The sequence below is a fragment of the Pinus tabuliformis genome, chromosome 6, assembly GCF_031772625.1.
Source record: "Pinus tabuliformis cultivar Carrire ecotype Pingquan chromosome 6, CPIR1, whole genome shotgun sequence".
In the NCBI taxonomy this organism is placed as follows: domain Eukaryota; kingdom Viridiplantae; phylum Streptophyta; class Pinopsida; order Pinales; family Pinaceae; genus Pinus; species Pinus tabuliformis.
In genome coordinates this window covers 633,903,258-633,917,147 of record NC_142292.1, presented here as the reverse complement: position 1 = coordinate 633,917,147, position 13,890 = coordinate 633,903,258, and the positions used below count along the sequence as shown (strand labels likewise).

The following is a 13,890-nucleotide window of genomic DNA, read 5'->3' as shown; positions in this document are numbered from 1 at the left end:
CTTGATTTACTAAAGAATTTGAAATTATAATAAATAATTTATACTATGCCGAGAAAATAAAACATCAGGACATATTCATATAGTTAATTTGATGGATGTATATGTTATTAAGTTGGAATTTGGAAAAAAATGGCACATAAAAGGATGAAACATATTGATATAAGTAATTTATCATAAAAATATTTTATCTATAAAATTGTATATGACACATGTAGTTAGTTATAGTTTAGGTTATAAATAGTACTTTTAAGAAGGAAATTAGGCCGGATGATTATATGAATGTTGTGAAGAAGATTCCAAACGTAGCTACATCGAGAATATTATTTGTAAAGGAAGAAAATATGTTAAATAATAATAATTCTCAAAATTTAATTAGTATTATCAATAAAGAAATTAGGTTGGTTGAATATATGAGTGTTCTAAAAAAGAGTCATGGGAACCACTTGTATAATATTTCTAAAGGAAGAAAAAAAGCTAGACAAGAAGAAATTCAAATGATTTTAGAAAAAATATTTTAGGAAAACTTTAAATTGAGAAAATTGTTAAAGAAATGTATAGATAATGAATGAAAAATGAAAGAGGAGGCTAAGAGAAATTCTAAGATAGATAGTGACTGAGAAAGAAAATAGGGGGCGTTGTCTATATATTATGTAATTAGTGATGGCAAGCATGAGAATTTATTTTGATTGTGAGAGAAAAATAAAAATGACATATAACTTATGCATAGGGTTATGGGTTTCCGTAAATAATTAGTCGAAGGTATATGCTCTTTTACAAGACCTAATATTAGTAAATGTAAATATTGTAAGAATTAGATTATCATTGGCCTCAAGTGAAATAATTATCCTAATGACCTCAAAATAGACTCCTTCCAATAGTTAGATAACATTTTTCATAATAAGGATTCAAAATAAGATTCTCATATTAGATAAGGTCTAATTCCTCTATGCATTAGAAAACATAAACTACAAGATGAAGATACAAGATGAAGATCATACAAATGAAGCAATCAATCAAATTGTTAGAGTTCTTCTAAAAAAATAGGGTCACATTTTCTCAAGGCATCTAGTAACCCCATTTCTATTTTATTAATCATGAAAACTCACAATAAATTTCATAAAAATTAAATGTCATGTGAACTTGGTTGTTCTTGGATGTTGATCAAAGGAATACATTATGAATAGACATGTTCTAGAATTAATTTCTAGTAGGCATATTGAGTCTTTTAGAATATCTTATAAAGATTTAGGTGGGATAATTTCACATTACATGGTTGGTTTCAGAAAATTGTATACCGGTGGAATACTTGTTTCCTTCCTAGTAGGGCTCATTATCTCTATCTTGTATGTGTTTTGGAACTTTCAGCCTTTGAAAAACATTTCAATGGTCTTGTGGTGCTCTATGATTTCTTTATTATTGAATATCATGGTTATATTGTGTTTGGAGTTTTGGTGTTTCTCTAATTTTAGGATTTTGAAGGGTGTTTATTGTTTTAGAACTATAAATTTTAGTGGCCTAGGATTGGGGTTTTGTAAAGTTTTAGTGTTTCTATGTTTATTTGATGATTGATGTGATATATGTTAGTGATGTATGGTTTGTAGTGTTAATTTTTTTTTTTTTTTTTTTTTTTTAAGAACTCCAATCTTGAATTACCTTGTTTTTCCCATGTTGGTTCATTTCTTGGTGTAGGGTCGTCATAAACTAAAGACCTAGGTCATATGTTGCTTCTCATTGATACAATATAATTTAAGGTTTTTAATAAACCAATAATGTCCATGGAAATGGACATTAATACAAGTCTAAGAATTCTATGGTTATGAATATCTTTCATATAGGGAAGCAAAAAATATAAATGTTGGGAAACGTAATGTTTCAGGTTACAAAATATAATCTGCAACCTTAACAAAGGTTCTTACATTGCTACCTCTAATCATTCAACCTAGGAATATATCAAAGAATAAGGTAAGACATTTGCATCAAATTATAAAATAAATAAACTTGGGAAACCAATATTACCACCTTACTATATATAATATATAATTTTAAGGTGTTGTAACAATCATATAAAACAATCCAACTAGTAAAAAAAATTCATCCCCATACATAAATCATGGAGCAATAAAATTGAATACCTCTATTCCAAAATTGACCCCCAAAGGTAATCGACCCTTGAGATTTCTCATTTAATACATATCCATATTTTTTCCATGGTAAAAATAAAGATAAGTTTTTAAATTGTAGACACGTTAACAATAGATATTAAGGTAAAAATAAAAATAAGTTTTTGGATGGTAGACACGTCAAAAATAGATATTTAAAACTTTAAAGAATTTATCCTATAACAAAAAATCTTTAATTCCCTATTTTTATTTCAAACAAGAATGAAACATAAATCTCACGGCCAACAATATTTAATATTTATATGAAATACTTCATATATATATATCAATAAATAAATAAATAAGAGTGAGTAAGGATTCTATTAAATTATATTAATTTATTAGAAAATTACGATATATTTTTCAATACTCTTATAATCTTAAGATGAAAAAAAATGGTGAAAATGTGTGAAAGATATATATGAATTGTTTTATAATTAAATAATATTAATTTATAATTTTATTTTTTATTATTATATACTATTTTTTTAATTTACATAATTGTTTAAATTTATAAAGATTTATTTTAATTTTATATTTATTAAATGTAGAGATATCAAATCTAACATATAATTTTGTTTTCTAGGTATAATTTAAATGTAAATTTGATATTAAATATAAAATTATTATACATTTCATTTATTTTGAAAAATACACTAATAAAATGATATATATATATATATATATATATATTTTTTTTTTTTTAAATATCTCAATAACTTATTATATTATATAATAATACTTATATTAAATATTCCATGTCAACTCAATATTGAACATCCAATAAATAACAAATCCCCTGTAATATCCCCATAACCATTTACTATTAACATTCGTACATTATTGTGTTTAACCATTTCAGTTAGGGTTCCTTATGGTTACGCCTACTGTATGGGTAACCAAAGTCAGCGATATCTTGAGGGGTGGGGGAGTGGTCCACATTCACTCGATTTTCTTGCTCGAATAACCCTTTTCTTACTACGTCTCTTTTTCAAACACGGGTGGACGCCATGGCGTGTGGGTAGTAGAGTAATTCTGGAGGTTCCCATCATTTGAAATGTAACCTTCAAATTGGTACGGTCTGGTACATCTTAAAACTTCTAAGAATGATCCTCTCCCATTGGTCGAGAGGTTAAGAAAGCTTCTAATAATAGTTATTGGTATGGATTTTCTGGAGTTGAGGAGGGCGGGCATTGATCAGAAAAATAAACGAATGTTACTCTATACACTTTCACTACGGTGATTATTTTTCTCCCATTGGTCGAGAGGTTAAGAAAGCATCTAATAATAGTTATTGGTATGGATTTTCTGTAGTTGAAGAGGGCAGGGGATTGATCAGAAAAATAAACGAATGTTCCTCTATACACTTTCACTACAGTGATTATTTTGGTTTGGCAGTCTGTGGATGTTCAAAACCATAGCAGAAAAATGTTTGGGGCAGGGGCAGCTGGTTCACGGAGGGTGACATTGTTGTCCTTCTCATTGTAGCCACTGGAGATTTCGGGCACATGGGCACTGGAGTCTCGTTGTTTATCAATTGTAATACAGAGAAAGGAAGCCTAGGAGTCACTGTATGAGAGCCTGCATAACGAATTCCAATTATTAAGAAATAATTATCTTTTTAATTTTATTGAAAGGACTTAAAAATTTTTATGCCCAATATAAGATAAGATAAGTTAGCTTGCTTGTTATCTCTTGAGAAATATCACATGTGCATTCTTGTGTGTGAAAAATTATAGCAATCAAGGTGGTTGTATGGGGAAAAAATAAGTATTATTGCTATTAATCTTTTGCATAAAGTCGAATAACCTGCTGGAGAAGAACCCTGGATGTAAAAAAAGTGAAAAATCAAAATAAAGAAACTAATTTATTTTGTTATTAGGTCTAGAAATTTAGAGCATGTAGAAAAGAATAATATTATGTAAAATTTCTTGAAAAATAAATTTAAGTTTTCAGGTAAGAAAACTAGATGCTATGTATTGTAATTCTTGAAAACGAAATATGTGTTTGTATATATAGTTATCATGCTTTTAATTTGTGTAAAAACAAATATGTATTTGTATGTAAGAAATAACCGTTGTTATGGTTTCTTTTAAAAAGAACATATGCATGAAATAATAGCCAAAACTTTAGTTTTCTGGAAAAGAATGCTGGTTCATGTACATTAGATAGCTAATGTGTTAGTATTTTTGGAAAAGAATGAATGGTTTTGTGCGAAATTATTTGTGTTATATGCAGAGGAGAATATAACGATTGTGTTAGGAGAAACATGAATTTGCATGTAAAAAAAAATAATTATTATGCTAGACTTTGTTAAATAGACAAGTTTGTGTTACATGTATATATGTAGGTGTTAGGAGAAACATGAATTTGCATGTAGAAAAAAAAAATTATTATGTTAAATTTGTTAAATAAACAAGTGATTGCATGCAATAAATGCATTAACTTTCATGTGGAAAAGTACATGTCTCTGCATGCAAGAATTAATAGTTACACGTTAGCTTTATTTTAGAATAGAGTATGTATTTTCATGAACGATATTTATTGTAAATAGCTTTCTCTAAGAAAAAAAAGACCCACATTTGCATGCACAAGAGTAGTATCTATTATGTTAGTTTTGTCTTGGAAAGAGTAGTATCTATTATGTTAGTTTTGTCTTGGAAAGGGATATGCATTTGCACGCACAATAATAATATTTACTATGTTGGAAAGATTACATAGTTTCCTGCATAAAGAAATAGATGAGGGGCTATATTCTTTTGAATAAGTTTACCTAATTACATGTAAGAAAATCAAAGTTTAGATGCTAGTATCCTTTAAAATAAAATGGATAGTTTTAGTGGTTTTCCTTTGGAGAAGAATAATATTAATGTGAGGGGTGGCAGGATGGGGAAGGATTCTCTTTAATCCCAAATGAATAATAGTAGATAAGTATGAACGAGGACTTAGTATCAAGACCAACAACCAAGTGGGATTTTATATTTTGTATATGAGACTCCTTCTAGCCAAGAAGCGAGGACTTAAATGCATCACAATCCTAGGTGACACCTATCTGATTATTAGAAACCTAAACATATCTTCCCCTACTCAAGACAACCATCTAAACTAGACCCTTTGCCATGCTCAAAGTATTCTTCCTTCTTTTGAAATATTTCAAGCTTGGTACATCCTCTGAAACCTTAATACTTAACCTGATCTAATGGCAAAAAAAACTGGTTGTTTATTAGAGAGAAATTTAGAAATTAATACACTAACCCTTCCCTATGACTAGCCTACCTATGTACCCCTTTTATCCATTCTCTTATCCTTGGATAAAAAAGAATGTTTTAGGCGTCCTCGTCATCCCTTGTCACTCCTAAAATGTTGACAACACGATTTTTCACTATTCTCCTCTGCTCACTGGTATGATGACACCTCTCCCCACTCCCCTGCCATGCGATGCACAAGATCCCATCCACATGATACCATATGAATCATGTATGCGGTTAAGCGTGAGAGTCTTCATGCCAAATTCAAGATTCATGGTTCATTGGAGGTTCATGCCAAATTCAAGATTCATGGTTCATTGGAGGTTAGTGAAGCTGGTTTCCATGTGAGCCCTCTCTCCATGCATGCAACATTTACTCCTCATGGCTCCGACTAAACAACCCAACTGTTTAAGCCTTAGTTTGTGAATTATGGCCACTGTCTCTCCACCCAGGGAAATGATGATCCCATATTGGGATCCTGGAGGCTTGGGCTTGATTTTGCAGGGACATAGTTATATATTGCAGAAGACTTCTCCATCCCCTCCCGTTTTGATGGTGAATTTCATCTTGGCTTTCCAGAGTATATCAGCGTGCTATTTCTTATTATGTTGTTTCCTTACATGACATGACATTTACAATATCAAGTATGTGTTTAACTAATCTAGTTAAAGAATAAAATAAATGATGCAAGGTTACATCACAAAGTTTACGTTAATATGCTAATATGTTACAACAATGGTTGTTAATGTTTATATAATTTACTATTCATTTTCTAAAATTTACGAGGATGTTACATCTCTCATAATTGAATTAGAATGTATGAAGTTTTTTTTAAATGTTATTTGTCAATTGCATATTAAAAATTAAAAAAATTACAAGAATTAAAATATACAATAATAAGATATGTGTATCTATCTCTCTTAAATTTAAGAAGAAAATAATATATTTAATTTATGAATATTATTGAAATTTTTATGTTATTATTAATTTTTAATTTAATTTATTTTCTTTATTTGACTTAATGTAAATTTGAGAAGAAAATAATAGGTTTAATTTATGAATGCTATTAATTTTTTTTTATATTATTATTAATTTTTAATTTAATGAAAAAAATATTATTTTGTTATTTTTTTTTTAAATGTAAAGGTGCCAATTATATCCCTTCATAAGTTTCTCCCCATATTGAGTCTATAACTCAATACAAAAATCAAATCTCTATCTTAATGAATTTTATATCTTCCCCTAGATTTTAATTATATTTCTAATAATATAAATAATAAATAGTTTGATTTTATTTTATATTTTAAAATTTTGTAATAATAAGTTTATATACAAATTTTTAACCAAATAGAAATAACGAACCATCATGAAATTTGAATACTGATAAGTGGATCCATATTTATACATCCATGACATGAAACATCTTACACTCGAACGATTTCATTTGGGAATATTACATTTTTCTCATTATAATATCGTCGACTAAATCACATTTCATTAAAATGGCTACACGAGACAACAAGCTGTTAGGGCCGTGCAGAGTGGCTCGTTTGATAAGTTAGGTAGCAATCCAGATTGAGAGGAGGAAAAATGTTGCATGATGATAATGAGGGACGTTCCGCTACTTCGCCAGAAAATTTAAAGATCAAGAAGACGATATTGATTTCGGTAGGCCTACCACTGTGTAACACCAGAAAGAAGATGATCACACGGAGGGCGAAGAGATCATAATACAGGGGAAGCAATTGGTTTGACAACTTTGGATTCTGTCCATTTAGGACATGAACCAAGAGGAGAAATGCTCTCACTTTTTATTTTTAATTTGCGCTCCTAGTTTGAATTGGGCCTTTTATTTTCTAGATACAAAATGAACCTTATCTACATTTAGACTCTGGCTTATAGATTCCAAAGAAAAAATTCTAATTGGAAGAAATGCAGGTAGTTTGTAAGGCGATAATTCATAGTCACATACACTAATCTCCTTAAACTTCTTGTATAAGTACCAGTCTCCCACCTTTGACTACTCACTCAGATGTAAAATTTTCTTCATCTCTGTCGATATCAATGGAACTACATCACTATTAAGAAGACATAATGATAAATATATAAAATGATCTACAAAATCACTAAGGGAATAATCTTCTGAATTGGTTATGACCATTGAAGTCCAATGAATCACAGGCTGTAGACAAAAGACTAAAGACTACCAGGAAAGTGGGTTCCCTAGGGCAATCTCCCAGCATCACCAGTTAAATTTGACGGGTCCCTCTACCTGTCATGGAATTGTTTTTTTTATGGTTTTATTTTTCAACTAGTTTTTACATGATTTTTAATATTTATTTTTATTTTTTTTAATGTTTTTCTTATAAAAACATAATGAATGGAAATTTATATATTTCATTTTTTTCAATTTTTGATATATAATATTATTAATAAAAATAAATAAATTAAATATATATGAATTCAGTTAAAAACATATTAAACTTCAAGAAACAATATTAGCTAGGGAAAAAAATGTGAAACTCAAGCCAATGAGATGAGATTCACAATACATAATTGTGTTTAAATTAAGTAATAGTGGGCAAAGTGGGAAACTCAGGTCAATATCTTCTTCACGGAAATTAGAATATTTGAAACATTTTCACTAAATCTTTTAACAAATTAAATTAAAAACAAAAAAAAATCTTTTTTTTTCAAATTAAACCTAAAGAAAAATATAAAAAATTGGAATAAAGAGGACTTCGACCTTTGCCACAAACTTGTCTAACCAAAACATATACTAAATAAATTTATTTTCCACAATGCAAGCTCCACGCTACTTGGTAGGTTGAGGCCAGTATCAACTATAGATATCTGTTTCTTTGGGAATTGACGGTTGTTTCTAAAACTACTGGTGCCTTTTGGCAGTTAAATCATAGAAAAAACAAACTCATTTGTTGCTAAGCTAAGTGATGCAAAGAAAATTCATAAAGAAAAACGATAAAATGGGCAAGATATACCTATGATCTGCATATAGGAGAGCTGATCTGCGTATAGGAGAGCTTGCAGTGTCATGGAGCAGTACATCGAGTTCATGCCCATCCTTTGTATTATTCACTTTTCTCAATTTATTTATTGAGAATTTCATGGAATAAGATGCCGTGCATTCTAAATCCTCATGTTTATCCCTCCTGTGCCCAAACGTTAACGTGATTTGCCTCACTTTCACACCTTGAATCGAAAGTTTCACATTTTCCTGCTCTTGCTTCTTCATTTGGAATTCCTCCATAACTCCTCTGCTTATGAATATTAATATATGTTTTGGCCCTCAAATTTTCTTCGTCATATCCCAAATTCACATGATCCCTGCAATTAAACATATGTTGAGCTTAAATGTTTATGTACTGATTGACGATCTGCCCACATAATAGCCGGTGTACGAAATTGTGTGCGAGAATTTTTTGGCAATATTGAGTCTTGTCATGCAGCTCGCTCGTGTAATCCTCCACGGTTCATAGGTCTTCTGCCTTAAATGTGGGCGATGATCTAATGGGACTATAATTATCATGTGATAATCCACCTCACAATGGATTTCCTCTTTCTTCCCCGTTTCCAAGCCCCACCTCAACATTCCCATCCCCAACCAAAAAAAATAGTTTCAGACGATAGTGTTTATTTTTTAAAAGGGAGGGGTTAGTTCTCAGAAAAAGCGTAATTGAGTTCTTTTTCTTTTGTACATATATATGTCAGACAAGATGACAATTGTCACATCTCATTACATCTCAAAGAAACTTTATATGCTGTTGTGCAGCGCTTCAAATCGAGACTCCATCGTTGATCGGGTGGGTAGCAGCAGACTGCCCCAACCATTGATCCATGCACTCATGTGCTTCAGACAATAGCGTTTATACTAGCTGGCATACAACAAAGGTAGCTACAGGTTGACCTTTTTTCTACTTACCGTGCAAAATACCAAAAATTGAATGCCTACTTCTTCTTGATAATGGGCCTAGATTTACACAAAAAGGGTTTGCAAATCCAAAAATCCAGAGGGGCCTAGATTGACCAAAAAAAAGGTTTGCAAATCCAAAAATCTAGATGCGCATGAGAATACTTTTATTACCATTACTTATGCAAAATCACGGTCTCTGCTCGAGAGTCAACTATTTACCCATAGCAATAGATGTTTATCTATATGCAAATGATAAATGCCTGGTTTATTGAGGTGAGTGCTATGTTACCAGAAACTAGAAATTAGAAACACGAAACTAAACTAAACACAACGGAACCAGTAACGGAGTTTGGAGGTTTCTCATTCAAAAAACAAAGAGAAAGAAAAAGCCAAGAAAAATATACAAAATATGAGACAAAACATTCAACATTAATGTTAACTATTTACATAAGTGAAATTGTAACAATCACATTTAAGCCGTGTAGATGAGTGAAAGAAAAGTGTGTAATATTTCCTATGCTAATACATAAAAAGCAATCCAAAAGTTTACCAATCAGACAACTACCATTATTTAATTTGGGTTTTATCTATCCCTATCCTTTATTACAATTTTTATGCACTTTGCTTTAATTCAATAAAAAAGTTTGCAACATTAACATTAATAATTTCCGAACTGCTTTATTCCTAATGGAAACACACTCCTTGCAATAAGGCTTTGAGCATTAGGGTAACTTGCCTTATTTTATGAGATGGGTACAATATTATCTTGTTACTCTAAAAATTTATAACCACCATGCATACTATTCCAAGTTCTTTGATACTTGGCACAATATGTATATATATGGTGCATACTATTCCAAGTTCTTTAATACTTGGCACAATCTATATATATATATATATGGTGTATGACCATTTATATTAGTTAATTTTTTACTTAGATTTTTTTATGTGGTAGTTGTTAAGAATTGTAATTACTTTTGCATGAGGAGTTTTATAAAATTAGAGAGTGAGTTAACTTAGTGTTGAGTGTTGAGTGTTCAGCTTTGAGTCAAGTGATGGATGAAGAGTTAATTGCAATTTATATTTAGAGTGTGAGTTATCTGAGTTAAGTGTGTGCATGTCAATATATTTTAAGCAAGTCACTAGTTGGAAAATGCTAAATACCATTCACCAGGTTTATTGTAAAAATCAAGCTTTGTGTGATCAATAGAAGAGTTGAGTTAAGTGCAGTCCATATTTAGAGTGTGAGTTAATAGAAGAGTTGAGTTAAGTGCAGTCCATATTTAGAGTGTGAGTTAATCAAATTAAGTGTGTGCATGTTAAATTATTTTAAGTAAGTCTCTAATTGGAAAAGATCATGTTTTGTGTGATCAATAAAAACTTTTGTTTTGGGTGAATTTGTATTTTATCTGCTCTGCGTTTCCAAAAATTTAGTATGGGAGCTAAAATTACAAAGCCAAAAAATCCACAAAGCTGAGAATCTACCACGGCAGTTTGAAGAGCCCCACTATGTAAGTGATAAAAAGTCGAAATTTTCCCTGCCGCACTGCGTGAGCGATAAGTCACTGTGCAGAGTCACCGTCAGTCGCTACCAGCCTCGAGATGTAAGAAAGGTCTAGCTACCGTCCACAGAGAATCATAATTCAGAGCAAACCAGTCACGTCACCAACTTCCGTCGGGTTCAATCCACATAAGTTTTTTCGTGTCGTTGCTGCGTCAACAGTGACGCAACCACAATACGGAGAAAGAGTGTTAGCCATGGGCAATTCCTATTTCCACCTCCATAGCAAAGTTAATGCTATGGAGGGTATCTCTGTCAGAGTCTCACAGAGCACGGCGACGGCATGGAACATACCTTTCCGGCTGCCCATACATATATGTCCATACATGCTTATACACGATGATTGGTTTTCCGGCGATTCCATAGCGCTCCGGCAGGCTCCACCGCTGCTCCCGCTTTGACATGCAGCGCCGTTTCAACTTAGCGGCTTTAATGTACATAATGTAACTAGTGGATGTAGTTAATGCAGACACCCACAAACATTCAATGAAACCTTCGCTCTCAAAATTTCAAACTCGCCCCGCTCAAAATTTTGAAATGTTGGAGAGAGGGAAGATAATGCTATCGCTAATGCTTCTCAATCACCATTTCGATGAGCCGCGGATATACTGTTCGAGGATTTGTGCGGCTTCACAGCGTTTTAATGGCGGACAATGAATTGAAAACCCTGGTTTTAATGGCGAACATTAATCTGGAAACGCTAACGCTAGAGCAGGCGCGGGAGATGACAAATCAACCGCTGGAACACTTGTTTGAGTCAGTGGAAAATATGCAGAAGAACGACTTGGAAGAAAAGTAAAGGAAACTTAATCTGGCACTACTGGACAAAATATATGAAACGGGCGGGGATCTTACCACTCCTTTATCCACCATACAAAGCTCTATTTTCACCTTTTGTGCAACCATTTCGGGCACTAGTTTGGCAGGGTCTCGTTCGATCGGGGGGAGGGGAGAGGCTTGATACGGGGGACGTTCCGGTTCTTATTCCGCAGCTTTCGAGCGAGAAGAGTCCAGGTTTGTCGTTTCTTCTGACTGCACCTGATTCCGATCTTTCGGATTCCGCAATTTCTGACCCTAAGTCCACCGAGATTTTCGATTGATAGGTAGCTGGAACGGCTACAGTCGCTGTCTGGGACCTTCGCCGCCTCCGGAGTCGCTTCACACAGAGACTCCTCTGGATCGGATGTTGGGACTGCTAGTAGAGATGCCTATCGAACTGGAAGAGATGCCGGTCTGGAGTTACTTTGAAATTCTAACACTCATGTTTGAATCGGCAAACCATTCTGTACAGTGAGCTCATGTTTGAATCGGCAAACCATTCTGTACAGTGAAAGAAAGGTAATGGCAAATTTCCTCAACATTGAGGTAGAATCTGCCCTTCGCCAGTTCCTATATCTTATTGCCATCGGTTCTGCCATTCAAGAAAGTACAAATATCGGAGAAGTATCGTGGAAGCGTTTAAAGCAGATGATTGGGTCAGAAAACTATGAATCTCATCCTGCGGGGGAGCCCAACTACGTGAATAATCAGTCTACGCCCTCCATGTATCCTGCCAAGAAATACTGTGACATTTCCGGGTTCCCCACTTCGTACATGGATCCGCGTACCAAACTTCGATATGCAAATGTCGAAATGTTCAAGCGTGTAAGAAGCCTTTCGGATGAAGAAGTTCAGTCCTACCTGGCTCTCAGAAAGGCCAGAGTTGTATTGAAATGAAATAGTGAAGTTTAAAGTAATTTTTTGATGCTTGCTATTGATTTAGGGTTTGTATCTCTTTATATGTCAGAGATATTTTTTCTGCAGTAAACATGCGGTGAGTTTTTGATGGCGAAAAACTCCTGTGTCTGGTAACCGGTGATGGTATGTTTGTGCATAGGCATAGCCGTCGGGCTGAAATAAATTTCAGGTGTGTTTTTTATTGTGGTAATCCTATGTGGCGAATATGTACTACATATATGTCGTGATTTTAGGTTATCTTCCCTTTAAATTATGACTCTACGATCCATTTTGTTGGAACTGGGGTGACTGAAATCGGATTCTCTGTGTTATTTCTTTTTTGTATTATGCACTGACGCTGTGTTGATTTTTTGCCGTGGTTGTTTTTTAATAGTCGACCTGCGGTGATTGAAACCGGATTCTTTGTTTATCGAAGTTAGGGTTTGGCTATTCTATTCTTTGATCTCTACAGTATGCCAACATATTGTTTCCGTAGTAATCATAATTCTTTAATAATGTTTTCGATTCATAAATTAGTTGTGTACATATATTTTTAAGAAGTTACATGTTCAATATTTATAAATTTTGAATGATGTTTTGTTTACTTATTTTTAAAGCAGTAATAGATGTAATTTCGGAGTGGAAAAGTTATAGGTTTTAATCTCAGAATGGGGTAGTGGATGTATACTTTTATAGTTAGATATTTAAATGGTTATCGAAAATTAGAAATGAATACATCATTCCAATAACTCAATAGATTGAGTTAGAAGAGGTTCAAATGGTAATGGCAAGTAAAGTAATTACAAAATTAGAAAAAATATTATTAAAAATAGAGATAATGATCATAAAAATAAATAGGATTTAAAGAGTTTTGAATAATTTAGTTTTTTTTCAACTTGTTTGTGTATCTGAATGATGTAAAGGTAAAATGGATATAATTAATTTTGTTGAAACAACAATTAATGATTAGTTTAGGGTCTCTAACATAGATGGTTTCATCTTTTAGTTAGTATGGAATAATATTTCTTATCCTAAAGGGATTATTAATGATCTCCAACAATAACATATATGTTAATGTTGTATTCCAAATAATATATTGATATGAATAAAATAACAAGATACTTAATTTTGGAGATTCTTAACTTGTAGGTAGTCTTTGGGCTCAATACCAAGGGTTATGAATGCCACTTGCCCAAAAAATTGAAAATAATTTCACTATCAAATTATTTTACATATATTTTATTGTAAAACAATCATTTACAATAATAAATCTAC

The 13,890-nt window shown here is 32.3% G+C and overlaps 1 pseudogene across 1 annotated transcript; it reads left to right on the top strand.

The window, feature by feature from the left end:
* Positions 1 to 11,169: 11,169 nt before the first annotated feature.
* On the top strand, positions 11,170 to 12,772 carry LOC149260237 (protein EIN6 ENHANCER pseudogene; annotated as a pseudogene). The gene is made up of 2 exons (XR_016248176.1): positions 11,170 to 11,913; positions 12,003 to 12,772. The product of XR_016248176.1 is annotated as a protein EIN6 ENHANCER pseudogene (transcript).
* The last annotated feature ends 1,118 nt before the right edge of the window (positions 12,773 to 13,890 follow it).